Source organism: Papaver somniferum, chromosome 9 (genome assembly GCF_003573695.1).
Source record: "Papaver somniferum cultivar HN1 chromosome 9, ASM357369v1, whole genome shotgun sequence".
Classification (NCBI taxonomy): Eukaryota; Viridiplantae; Streptophyta; class Magnoliopsida; order Ranunculales; family Papaveraceae; genus Papaver; species Papaver somniferum.
This window is the reverse complement of record NC_039366.1, coordinates 24,589,215-24,601,762: the sequence shown is the minus strand read 5'-3', so window position 1 is coordinate 24,601,762 and position 12,548 is coordinate 24,589,215.

Genomic DNA, 12,548 nt, shown 5'->3' with positions numbered 1-12,548 from the left:
ACGGAGGAAGCCATTGGTCCATATTGATTGGTATAATTCTAATTTTATTTTATTTGCAATATTATTATTTGATTATTTGCATGGAATTGAATTTAAAATATTAGTTTTTATTGAATAGTTGTGAATTATTTTGATGAAGCATGCTGGGTTTTAAAAACTTTTGATGTTTTATACTTGTGATTACAATTATTACTTCAAAAATATTTGAGGCAAATATTAGAATTATTTTTAAAGATAGAATTGCATGATTATTTAGAATTTTACTTTAATTGGTTAATGGTGGAATCCTAGTCTTGGTTTTCTCTAAAGGTTTGAACTATTTTATTTATTTGCCTGTTTAATTTAAATCTAGAAAAATTGTTTTCTTCACAAGTCTGAAAAGACCCTGTTTTTACCACTACTATAATCACTTTTGATAAACCATCAAATTTTTGGCGCCGCCGACGCGGACTTGTGTTTAGTAGCATTTTTTTTAGATTTTTTTTTATTATTTCTTGTTCTTCTTTACGTTTTTGGTTTTTTTTGTTTCCTTGCAGATTTTTGAAGTTGGAGCGAGAGATAAATTTGCCAAAGCTTGTGGTGATTTACTTAAAGTTTGGGAGCGAAAAGCAAAGCTAAAGGAGCGGAAGAAGAAGATTTTCTTTATTTTGTAAAAGAGAGAAAAAAAAAAAGAGAGACATTTTTATTTTTGTAATTTTTTTTTTTGATTAGACTTTCTTTTCTTTTTTTTTTTTTTTTTTTTTTTTTATGGACTTTGGACATTAATTTTTGGATATTTTTTTTTTTATTTTTAAACCCTACGGAAGGGTACCCTTAAATACAAACTGTGTGCAGGGAAGGACGACGATTACGATATCGTCTCGGCCCCTCGGGTTCGACACGGCATAGGAGTCGTGGCCGAGTCGACTTCAGCGGTTCTTCGCCCGTCTGGTACGGGAGGTAAAATTCTAAACACCCGCGAATCTCCTGCAAGCGGGTTACTGGACTCCTTAAGGTGAATATATGCTGAGGACTTGAATATGGACTGTTTTTAAATTCCTAGTAAAGGGCAAGGACTGGACCATATAAGATAAGGGTTCGGATTTCATCACCGCTCCCTTCTTGCCCGCCTTAGGAAAACGAAACCTAAAGCGAACCTAAGCCTAAAATTTGGACTAGAAAGAGACCTATAGGGTATCGAGCTTAACAGGACAATCATTCGAAAAATATTGGTTACTCTTTTAAGCACACTCGAAGTTCTTGACGGTTTCTGCGAGTTGAATGCGTGACTGCGCCGCATTGGATCGGTGAGGTTTTGGGTATCAAAGCTCCTCTGAGCTTCCCTCGCCTCGATTCAACTTGCTTAAACTCGGATTGATTCCAGAGGGGTTTGCTCAAATTGTAACGAATTCCCTTCGAAGGATTAGAAGCTGGTCTAGAAACAATCTAAGTGGAGCCATCATGCTTGTTGTTTGCTAGAAATCTTTAGGTTTGCTGTGGTAAATTCGAGTCAGCCTGCTGTGTGATTGCTAGAACCTTCCTGTTAGGATTTTTTTTTATTTCTTTTTGAATTTTTTTAGTGTATGCCCGATTTTGTTAATAGGGCTTGGAAAAGAGATACTCTAGGTCGATTGATTAGCGAAAAACCTAGTAGTTCTTCTGATTTAAGCAGGGAGCTCGAAGACTCTTCTTTGGAGAGCCCTGTTTTTGGAAACTTCAGTTTTGAGAATTGTCTCTGAGTGAAAGTACCCCTAGTACTTCTGTTGTGCCAGCGATGGCAACTTTGAAAGATTACATGTTCCCAACTAGGACCAACCGAGCTTCATGCATTAAATTGCCAGCCACTACGGCTAATTTCGAGATAAAACCTAGTATTCTTCAAATGATCCCTATATTCTTAGGAAAAGATGATGAGAACCCTTATTTTCATATTAGGGACTTTGAGGAAATCTGTGGGACAATTAGAATAAAAGACCTTACTGATGAAGTCTTGAAACTTAAATGTTTCCCTTTTCCTTGAGAGATAAAGCCAAGACCTGGCTTAACAACCTACCGTCTGAATCCATAGAAACATGGCAGGAACTTATCGCTGCCTTCTATATGAAATTCTACCCTAAGCATAAAACTGCAGCTGTTAGGCAGAAAATTAGTGCTAGTGTGCAACAAGAGGGAGAGTCTCTTTATAGGTTTTTAGAGCGATTCAATGATCTCCTATCTCAGTGTCCTCACCATGGATTTGATAATATGAAACTTGTACAGATTATTTATGATGGTTTAGACTATTCGACCAAAGCCATGGTTGAGTCTATGTGCGCTGGTGAGTTCACTAGTAAAAATGCTGATGATGCTTTTACCTTCTTAGGAGCTATCGCTGAAAAATCCCAACAGTGGGAATCTTGTGTTGAACCCCCTAAAAGACTCTTGGTAATAGAAGTAGCACCAATATGGTAGATACGAGTTTTGCGTCAGATGCTAAGTTTGCTGCTTTGTCCAGAAGGTTAGAAGCTTTAGAAATGGGTCAGTCTAAAAATAGGCCCCTTGTTGAACCTAATAGAGCCTCTCAAGTCTCTAGTTGTGGAATAGAGCCCGATAATTCATTTTGGGAAGGTCAGTTAGTGAAGAACAAGCCCATGCTGTCTATAACAACTCTAGGTTTGAGAACCGTCAGAAGTTTGACCCATACTCAGAAACCTACAACCCTGGTTGGAGAAACCATCCTAATTTCTCTTGGTCTAAGGGCCAGATCAAGGCCAGTCTAGCAATTCTCAGCCTCCCCCAGGTTTTGGTTTTAAGAACTCTTCAGGTCAAACCCAGTTTCAGAACACTTCCGAGAAAAAGATCTCTACCTTAGAGGAACTATCACTATGTTAGTAATAACCATGATGCTATCAAAGAACCACATGAGCTTTCAACAAGAAACTAGGCAGAATTGAAGAATATTCCCAGAGTCTTGCCAATTAGAACTTCAAGTAGGACAAATAGCTAAGTTTATAAGTGAGAGAGAGGATGGAAGGTTCCCTAGTCATACTGATCCTAACCCTAGAGGAGAGAAATCGTACAATCATGTGAATGCTGTCACAACCCTAAGAAGTGGAAAGAAAGTTGACAACAAGGTCGCCATGCCTGATAGTGAACATGCTGTAGTTCACCCTGCTGAGCCAGAAAATGAGGAGACTGATAGAGTCTCCAAAGAGACCAATGAGGGTCCTGTTGAGCCTCACTTTGTTCCCAGAGCCCCGTTTCCCCAGCTGCTAGTTCCGACTAAGAGGGAGTCCAACTTTAATGATATATTGGAGGTTTTTAAGCAGGTTAATATCAACCTTCCATTATTAGATGCAATTAGGCAGATTCCCTCTTATGCCAAGTTCCTTAAGGACTTGTGTACGCGAAAGCGTAAGCTCAGTGTCCAGAAGAAAGCCTTCATAGCTAGTCATGTGAGTTCTATTATTCAGAATACCACTACTCCTAAGTATAAAGACCCAGGGTCCCCTACCATTTCTTGTACAATAGTAAGTAAGTACCGTGTTGAGAAAGCGTTGCTTGACTTAGGAGCCAGTGTGAACTTACTGCCATACCATGTGTACCTTAAGCTAGGACTTGGTGAGATGAAACCTACCCAGATAACACTCCAGTTAGCTGATAGGTCCGTTAAAATCCCTCGTGGTGTGATCGAGGATGTTCTTATTGAGGTCGACAAGTTTATTTATCCAGTGGATTTCGTGGTCCTAGATACCCAACCTGTCCCCGACCCAGAGAACCAAATACCTGTGATTTTAGGTCGCCCATTCTTAGCTACGTCTAATGCGATCATAAACTGTCGAAATGGTATTATGAATCTATCTTTTGGTAATATGACTATTGAGCTGAATATTTTTAATGTAAACAAGCTACATTCTGAGCTAGATAGCACATGTATTGAAGAGGTGAACATGATAGGAACCTTAGTTCAGGAGTCATTACCAAACATCGTACCGGAAAATACATTGGAGAGTTGTTTATCCCATTTTAGCCTGGATTTCGACGATGATAGTAACATTGAACAAGTAAATGCTCTGTTGGATTCTGTTCCTATGTTAGATATTGATATATGGAAAGATAGGTTCGAACCATTACTAGCTTCTGAGTCTATCTTAATACCTTATTTAAAAGAGCCTCCTGAGTTGGAGTCTAATTATACATTTTTAGGCCCACCCGAGTCTTTCCCTGTGATTATAGCCTCCGATTTGGATAGTGATCAGGAAAGTAGTCCAGAGACCGTGCTTCAAGAAAATAAGGAAGCCTTAGAGTGGACCATAGAAGATATGAAGCAAGCTGAGGATGAACCACCTGATTATGACTTAGAGAAAGCAATTGACCTTTTTCAAGAACCCGATGGTCTAGAAATTAGGAACATTGTGACTAGTCATTGTAGAGGCACCCAAAATTCTAAGTTTGGGGGTAGAGATTGTCAATTATCCCCAATAGAAGTCCCTAACTTGGGACTCAAGCCTAGTGCATCTGAGGTATCGCTTGAGTGTATTCAGACTCCACAACCTGATCCGCCTGATAATGTCCAGGAGAAAATCCAAATGTTAGAGACCCGTTTTTCGGATGAATCTGTTTGCCGAGACACTCATATGAAGCCCAAGTGGGCACCTCAGATAAATCCAGTTGTCTTGCGAGAAACTTTAGATCAGGTTTGCTCTATCTGCTCATTTTTCTGATCTTGAGCATTTGTCCTATTTGTGGCAGTTCTATTTGGTCTTATGGACCCACAATTATTTCGACTATTGGTATACGACTTTGGAAGGTGAAAATTCTTTTTGAGGTATTTGATGTCTAGCTAATGACTATAAATTTAGCATTTACTGGGAGGCTCCCGCGTTCATGTGATACGGTAATATCCTTCCTTATTTCTTTTCCCTCCAGTGGTAATAGTTTCTCCTTGTTCATGCTTTTATTTTCATCCTTAGAACATTGAGGACAATGTAAGATTTAAGTTTGGGGGTGGGGGGAAGAAACACTTTTTGTTAGCTTTTAGTTGCAATAAATAAACTCCAGAGCCTAGAAATTTATGCCTATTGAGGATTGCACTAACTAATCTAAGTGGATGGAAGCATTTTGATTGTAGGAGTTTGAGGAACCAATCTGATTAGATGGAAACATCTAAAGAGTCTATTCATAAAAGCACAGAGCTCAGATGTTAGAAATAACATGATAGTTTCACCATATCTCGTTGAGTCCTTTTCACTTCTATTTTTATTTTATTTTGTTTTTAAACTATGTTTCTCTAAGTGATAGGTGGGGCCCACGATTCAAGTTGTTACCAATGCTAGGGTGAATTAGAGTGATTGAGATACCATGAAAAAAATGAAAAAAAAAAAGTTGAAAAAAAAGAGATGAAAAAAAAAAAAAAAGATGAAAAAAAAAAAGATGAAAAAAAAAAAAAAAAAAGAAAGAAAGAAATTGAGACCAGACCATTTGACCAAAAGGAATAAATTCAATAAAGTCGACCACTGGTACCCTTGTATATGCCAGTTGTGTTGACCTAGAGTTAGGTTATCGACCACTGGTACCCTTGTATATGCCAGTGTATTGATATTAGTCAGACTAGTATCTCAATCCATTAGGATAGGTTCATTTTGGCGGAGGCCTTCAGACAGATATGGGAAACGCCGTTCACTTAGTAAACATCAAAACCATCTATGTTTTTCTATATCCATCTCTTAATCTTTCCATGTGATTAGTTTGACTCCGAATATGATGTCCATAGTGCAACTATCTGAGTAGAGCTCTGTCACTTTATATGAATTTTAGTATGCTTGAGTGCAAACTCGTGTACACAATTGGAATTTCGCATCAGGGTACTTCTTCCTGTAGTCAATAAGTATGCCAACCAAGGAGATTCTTTAGTGCCTTCCAAGGTTCTGCGTAGATAGCTAAGGTCTGGAGTACAGGTTTTGTGGGTATATCTCTGGTAAGCCCTCCCGAGACTATAACTCGGCCACTAGGGCCACCTAGGGGTTTAAAGGCTTATTGCATACGCTAAATGCAATCGACGATGCCTGCGACAGTGAGTTAGGATTTTATTTTGTAGTTTTGATTTGCTCGGGACTAGCAAATAATAAGTTTGGGGGTATTTGATAGACGCATTTATGTGTCTAATATAGCTCATTTGTATATATTGTTAGTACTCGATATTGTACTTATTTGGTTATTTTATGTATTTGTAGGTGTTTTTGGAAAATAATCTCTTGCGGCGAATTTGGCTAAAAATGTGGCATTTGGACCTCCGTTGATAACGTACCGGAAGCGCCTCAGAAGTGTACCGGAAGTATCCCAGAAATACCCCGGAGGAACCCCGAAAAAAAATGCGGAAAATGCCCCAGAGGACACTTGCTATACGGACCCTTGATTTTGGATAAGGGGTAACCTAATTACTAAGGGGTGACCCATTTCCAGGCATCTGCTAAAGGGAGACCAGCCACAGATAAGGGGAGGTCAACTTCTCAAATTCAAAAGAAAATTTTGGCGGGAAAAAAGGCAGCAGCGTCAACAGTTTTGGATCAAGGATTTGAGCGACCTAGCAGGCGATTCAATGGGCAAATTTGGTACCCACGGACTCTACAAGACATAAGGGACCTGTTAGAAGCGATTAGACCCATCTAATTGGGCTGGATAAGTCAGAAAATCCACACAAAGTCAAGACAGTGCACACGGTCCCTGTTTAGGGTTTTGAATTGGTTTGAAAGATTTGGGAGAGATTCTTGCGTGGGATATACTTCAAAACAGTTGAGTTCAAGTCAGAGAAGATTTTGGGAGCAATAGAATAGCTCACAGACGCATACAAAGATCGACAGATGGAATTATTGTTCAAACTGCACGTGAAGAATAAGAGATTTATTCTCGAATTTGATCGAGTTTCTAGGGAATCTGAAGACTATATAAGTGTTGGTTTACATCAAAGAAAGGTTAGAAACCTTTAGGAGAGAGTTTAGAGTCGATGAGAGCCTAGGAGAAGCAATTATAGAGGAGACAACGCTGCTGCTGCTGCTGCCATTAAAGCTTCTGAAGAACACGAAGAACAGACTCGCAGAGTCCGTCGTTCTTCAGCAGACTTATTTTCATACCACTGTTGTTGTTTCACAGCAGTAGATAGTTATCGTTTACAGCAGTCTTAAATTACCATACCCCTTTGTAACAGTGGCGCTGTAACACCATTACAGCGTTGCAAATTTCTGTTTCATCTTATATTCATCAATAAAAACACCTATTTCAGCCATGAATTCATCTTGTGAGTGTGTCTTTGGGATGAGAAGCTAAACCCATTAGCCGAGACGACGGAGGAAGCCATTGGTCCATATTGATTGGTATAATTCTAATTTTATTATTTATTTGCAATATTATTATTTGATTATTTGCATGGAATTGAATTTAAAATATTAGTTTTTATTGAATAGTTGTGAATTATTTTGATGAAGCATGCTGGGTTTTAAAAACTTTTGATGTTTTATACTTTGTGATTACAATTATTACTTCAAAAATATATTTGAGGAAAATATTAGAATTATTTTTAAAGATAGAATTGCATGAATATTATTTAGAATTTACTATTTAATTGGTTAATGGTGGAATCCTAGTCTTGGTATTTTCTCTAAAGGTTTGAACTATTTTATTTATTTGCCTGTTTAATTTAAATCTAGAAAAATTGTTTTCTTCACAAGTATGAAAAGACCCTGTTTTTACCACTACTACAATCACTTTTGATAAACCATCAGTTAGTAATACTGACTTGATTTTTTTTCATTCCTAACGTATCTTTCAAGTCGCTTTATATTGAAAACATAACATTCGAAGCTATATTTATAATACTCTAGTGATTAGACTTGATGATCAAAGTATTAGGGAATTATATTGAATTACGAAGTATAACGCTTATCTTTTGAACTTCATAAATACGACATCAACATAATCTATGTATATAGTTATTTGATTATGTGGGGAATATAGGTGTGATTTCTTCCTAATAAACTATGTATTATTACATTTTTTTAAGGAAGTAGATGTATGAACTTGTTTCATAATCGAAAGGGAAATTATAAGTGTGTTGGTCCGGTTCTTCATTGAATAATATTTGGATGACCAATGCAAGATGACGAAGTAGAACCATTCTTAACTATGTTGAGAATCAAGGTAGAACCAGTCATAGCCTATATGGTGTTTAAGGTATAACCGATCCTAACTAGTTTTGAGAAGGATGGTATAATCGGTCATAACCTATATCTGGTGACAAGGTGTAACCGATCCTAATTAGTTTTGGGAAGCATGGTATAACCGGTCATAACCTATATTGGGAAGCATGGTATAATTGATCCTAATATAGTTAAGGAGTCATGGTATAACCGGACCCAAGAGAAAAACCGAGTTTCCATTATTCGCATATATTTCTTTACGTTGTGTGTGAATATGGAATTAGAGTTTGCTAAGATAGGAAACTTCTAGATGTCGACATTATTTGAACATGTGCATAACTCTTATCATTAATTGCTCAAAGATATTCCTCGATGCTCAAGGTGATCCCAAACCGAAATATTGAAAAGTATTTTTTTATGATTTTCGATTTTATATGTTTTGATTACCAGCAATTAAAGCATAGACTCTAGAAAAGGATTATTTATTAATGTGTTAAACTAATAATAGAAATTTTCTATGAGAGATTTCGGAAATATTGTTTGACATTCATTGGGAATAGGAAAAAAAAACCTGCTTGATAAACTCCAAAGTCTAGCAATTTGTGCCTTACACTAATGGAAACATCGTGGTTGTAGGAGTTGAGGAACCCATTAGTAGAGTCTATTCATATGAAAACGAACAAAATATAAGAATAAATAACATGTTAGTTGTCACCATATCACGTTCTATTTTTATTTTTTCCATATTTATCTATTGTTACTCTAAGTGAATTGGTGGGGCACGAACATCGAATTGTTATCACTGTTAGGATGAAATAGAGTGATTGAGTTACTAAAAAAAAAAAAGAGACCGACCAATTGAACAAAAGGAATAAATATGACACTTGGATAAAACAATATGTGTGTGTTCTCCCTGTCTCCGTCTCCTAAGCAAGCGCGGAGTGCAGGATCCAAGGGAACTATCATGTAATCTGCTGACAAGAAACATGCGCTTGGATCCACAAGATCCAATCATGATATCAATGAAAAAAAAAAAGAAAAAAAAATTGAAAAAAAAAAGAAAAAGAAAAATATTATTATTGTGTTAAATAAAATCGATTATTGGTTCCCTTGTATATGCCAGTGAATTGATCTAGAATTAAGTTTGTCGACCGCTGGTTCCCTTGCATATGCCAGTCGTGTTGATATTAGTATTCAGACCAGTAGCTCAATCCAATAGGATTTTTAGGTTTGTTTTGGCAGTGACCTTCAGACAGATATGGGAAACACCATTCACCTTAGTCAACAGCCTGCCACCATCTACGTTATATATTCATCTTCTTAATCTTTTCATGTGGTTGTGGTTGATTCGATTCCGAGTATTTTGGTTGTATTCAACTTTCCGAATAAAGCTATATTACTAATTCATGAATTGGATTTGAAAGTGGGTACTTCCTCCTGTAATCAATAATAGTATGCCAGGTACAAGATGTTTAGTGTCATTCATAGATTTTTCACAGGTAGTTGGAATTTTGGAAGTAAAGGTTTTGTAGGTATACCTCTTGTAAACCTTCACGAGACTATAACTCGTCCACTAAGGAAACCTAGGGGTTCAAAGGCCTGTTATTCATGCTAAGAGTAACCGTAGCCTCGACGAGACGAAGTTGTTTGTATGTTTTAGAATTATTTTGTTTGATTTGCTCGAGGACTAGCAAAGTCTAAGTGTGGGGGAATTTGATAGGTGTCTAAAACACCTAATTTTATACCTAGTATTTTTGCTTTTTTGCTAAGTTTTCTTGTAAATCATGTATCTTATGTTTGTTTTTGAGTATTTAGGTACTTTGGAGTCATTTGGAACAAAAGAAGAAGAACAAGGCAAAAAGATCAAATGTTGTTGGAGACGAACTATTTCTCATTATTTGTTTTTATTTCTTAATTTTTGTCTGAAAAGCATGTCAGCTTTAGTGATGCAGATTTATGTCTGAAAAGTACGACTGCTTTAGTGATGAAGAGAAATTATAGAGAAGAAGTGGATATGAGAAGTAAGAGACGACTGTTGTTGGTGGAGGAACTCGGAAGAAGGAAAGGAGCGTTCATTTGGAGCAAGCAGGCGGAATCATCGTTGCACAGGCAAGCGTTATCGGGAGCATATTGGAGGATAAGGGGCTGTCATTTGGTGGCCTGAATCTAACTGGTGGTGCTTATCTTAATTGGGGTACCTTATACAGAGTTGGGTGGATATATCCATTTCCAGATTCCTACACAACCCTAGACTTCAGAGAAAATGATTTCTCAATCATTTTTCCCTAATTCAGAGATGATGAAATACAGCTGAGGCTTCTCATGAAACTGAGATATCGAGAGAATCAGAGATTAATGGCAGAAATTGTGAGATGATGAAGTTGTAGTTGTTGCCATCAATTGAAGCAAGAAATTCGAGAAGGTAGGGTTTGCTGTTGAAGAATAGGGATCCAAAGTTACAGTGAGATGGATCTGTTGATGGTGAAATCGAGAAGAACAAGCTGCTAAATGATGAATCGAAGGTGGGTTTTGCGATTTTTAGTCTGTTGATGAATCAGAGATGGGGTTTGGACCGAATCGACTAATGAAGAATTTGGGGTTTTTACTAGCCAAGATTACAAGAACTGGAAGCTGTTTCCATCGATTCAGTGATGAAGAAGCCGATGTGGGATTGAATCTGAGCAGAAAATGGTGGTGAATTGGGTTAATCTTGACTCAAGGTTGTAGTTTAATTTGCAGGTCGATTTGGGTATGGAAATGGTGGTTTGATGGTAAGAGTTCAGGGCTTAACTGGAGCTGATTTGAGGCAAGTCTGTAGCTGATTCAATGTGGAATTTTGGGCAAGATTTGGCAGGGAAGAAATATATGTAGGTTTACAAATTCAGTTGCAAGTGTACCCTGTCATCATCAGCAAAACACATACCAAGTGCTTGTATAAAGGCTTGAGTTAGTTCTACTGCCAAGTTTTGCTGTGGCTAATCCATGGGTCTGTGAGGTCAAGTTCAGTTGAGAAGAAACAAGGATTAAGAAGCAGCTGGAATTTGCGTCACATATCAGGATTCGAACTACAGGGGTTATGGGTTCTGTTATGTGCTGATAAGTCAGTGAAGGAAAGTATGTTGCTGCTTACATGGGAATTGTGGTCTGTTTTACAGGGCTTGGAGCTGGTTTTGAAGACAAGGAAGAGCTAGGTACAGAGATGGCTTGATGTTGGTGGTCTTGGCTTCAACCTGGAGGTGATATGGAGAGTTGTTGAGCTGAATTACCAGCTGTGAACTGATGGTTTGGAAGAGAGGGAAGCTTTGTGCTATATTTCAGTCGAGACGGTGCCAGTGATTGTTGCAGGAAAGAGTTGTTGTTGGTTCTTAAAATAATGAAGTTGTTGATGCCATATTGAGTTCTGTGGAACAGGGAAGAAGAACTGAAGCATTTGCAGTGAAGGCAGGGTCTGATGCACAAGGGTATGGAACTGTGAACTAATGCCGCAGTTTGCTGGTGATGGCAATTGAAGGATAAGCTGAACTAAAGTAATAATGTAGTTGAATTAGGTTGGCGGTACTGATGTTGAGCAATGAACTGGTAATGAAGCTACAAAAGGAACTGATGTTGTTGGTAGAGTTGGGTGCTGCTGCCTATGAATTACTGAGGCAATGGTGACTTCGGGTGAGAAATGGCTAGGTGGAGTTGAAGTTGTTGCTGGTACTTGGCCTGGCAGAAAAGGAGAAGTAGCTTGAGCTTGTGGTGTTGAATGTTGTAGATGAATGCGGCAGTGGACTGGATGTGTTTAGAGTTGCAAGAGCTGCAGTTGCAGTCAAGCTACAGAAGGTGCATGCATTGCAACATTGCAGCTGAAGCAGGGATGAATCTGAAGCTGCAATGAAACTTCAGGAATGGTGAATTGCAGGTGCAGCTCAGCTGATGTTGTTGCTGCTGTTGGTGTTTGGCAGAAGAGTTGGTGGTGGTATTATTGTATGATGTTCTGCGTTTGCAGCTATTGCAGCTGAATTGAAGTCTTATTACAGATATTCATGGAATGGAATGAAATAGTGGTAGTGATGGCAGTGATTGCAGGCATAGAAGCTGCAGATGATGCAGTTCAAGTGCAGCTGAGATGAAGTATAGATGGACCTAGACCGAGCTGATATGAGAGCTGTAATGGAGAAGCAAGAGAAATGGAAGCGGTATTGCAGTTGTGCTTGAAGTTGTTTGAGGTGGTTATCTGTGTTGGTGACAGGCAGTGCAGGTAATGGAAGTAAAGAAGCAGCTGATGTTGAATTGGAGAGAATGGAAGAGCCAAGATGGCAGCAAAGTTATGCACAGCCAAGATGGCTGGCTAAGGAGCTATTATGCACAATGATTGTGCAGCAGAAGATATGGCCAGTGCAGATTATGGCCTGA